General features: G+C 46.1%; 1 long non-coding RNA gene across 1 annotated transcript in view; it reads right to left on the reverse strand.

Annotated features, from left to right (window-relative positions):
* LOC117934705 overlaps positions 1 to 1,852 on the reverse strand; it is a 7,475-nt gene continuing 5,623 nt past the window's right edge. The window contains exon 4 of the long non-coding RNA XR_004654550.1: positions 1 to 126. This is a non-coding gene — a long non-coding RNA (uncharacterized LOC117934705). The remainder of the gene's footprint in view (positions 127 to 1,852) is intronic.

Raw genomic sequence — 1,852 nt, forward strand, 5'->3', positions numbered from 1 at the left:
CTCATCTCAGATCGGTGTCGGAGAAATCACTTCTCCACCTTCCCTCATTCACTTGCGTCAGTTCTCCCTTGTTGGTTTGCTGATTGACTGCATCCTCTCCACGCACGCACACTTGTGCAGACACACCTACACACAGCCACAACAAAACGTCATGAGACGCTTGGAGGTGACATGATTAAGATGCACAGTCGCATGAAACCTCTCACACACACACACACACACACACACACACACACACACACACACACACACACACACCGCAAGACATCCTCTTAATGTGAACACAGTTTTAGTGAGGGGTAATGATTTCATCACGCCATCTCATTGGAATGCCTGTCAGATCCCAATCCATTTGCGGTGATGAAACACACACACACACACACACACACTTCTGTATTTATCATACATATCATTTGTGAGGAGTATCACATGAGAGGAAGTCTGGCAGCCTGATTCATGGTCAGATATTCATGGGGATCGTTTTAGTAGACAGCTATTGGTCTGATCCCCCCCCCCCTCCCTCCAGCAAACCCACATGCACACGTCCAACAGAAGCACAATGTACATCTCTGAGCAGTTGTAAAACTGTAGAGTCGTAATGTTCCCCAGCCTTGGGGGCTTATTAGGAGGCATAAAAGCTGCATGCTACCTTCATTCATATTCTCCATAAACACCCTGCCACATCTCAGCTTTTTTTTGCCACTTTCCGACTCTGGGCAGTTGGAAAATATAAGTATCTGCGCCACTGTTTTGTGCTGCATGATTGATTTGCAAAATAGGTCTGTACTCGAAATGTATCTGAATAAGGCTAGAATTTGCCTCTGTGTGTAAGTGCAAATTGCAGTGTCAGATCTCTGCATGGATGTTGTTTGTCAGGCATAAACTCAGCATGCCGGCAATTTTTATTCCTCTCTTTACACCGATGTCTGTGTAATCTGCAAAAATGGAAGCTGTCGTTGATTTTAGTCGAGGAGAGACCAAGGACTGGGCAAACTGACATTTCCAAACATTTCTTTTTAAATACAGTGGAACCGAGATAATTTTGAGTTATAAGAAGAGAATTATTCATTCCCCTATACCGTGCAAAAGTTCAGCATAGTACAAATCCACTGCAGCTCAAGTGCAGACATTCACAGGGGTCAGTGTGCCATTGTGGGAATCAGATTTTGAGAGTTGTAGTATCAGGGTTTGAAAACATGGCCAGGACACCGAGATCACACCTCTTATCTGCCTGCGCTGGTATTGAAAACTGCCTCTTTCCCGATTCAAATCAAACGGTTGGTTCAACTTAGAACTAGGTCGCTCGCATTACATGACAGGCAGAGAAGAGGTGGAGGCAGTTTGTGTGTGTGGGTGCGTGTTGTGAGTTTATAATGTGAAAGAAAGGAGGTAAAAATGGAGGCTATGAGAAATGGAGTTAAAAATAGGGAGTGGGGTTGGAGAGAAAGTGAGTCTATTGTGTAGGGAAATGAGCTACTCTAAAGCTACAAGTCATTTGCCCCTCCCCTTTGCCGCTGTCGCCCATCTCCCTCCTGATCCTCGCAGCAAAGGAACATCTGGCTTTAAAGCAGCCCAATAAAAGGGCCACTGGGAGGCGAGGAGGGAGCGAGAGAAAAGGTGTAAGAGAATGTGTAAAGGATAGATAAGATAGCGGAGAGATGTAGCGACACAGAGACAGCAAAAAAGACAGTGAGACTGTGAGAGAGTGCTCGGGGGCCGTCGTAACTGCAGAACCGGGCCCCTTCAAATGACAGCCATCGCCAAATCATATTTCACACGTGGCGACAAAGGGCACACCGCATTTAGAGCACTCCATCCCCTGCTGGAATGGCAGTCTGGGTTCTGATTCTTT

The sequence above is a fragment of the Etheostoma cragini genome, chromosome 19, assembly GCF_013103735.1.
Source record: "Etheostoma cragini isolate CJK2018 chromosome 19, CSU_Ecrag_1.0, whole genome shotgun sequence".
Lineage (NCBI taxonomy): Eukaryota > Metazoa > Chordata > Actinopteri > Perciformes > Percidae > Etheostoma > Etheostoma cragini.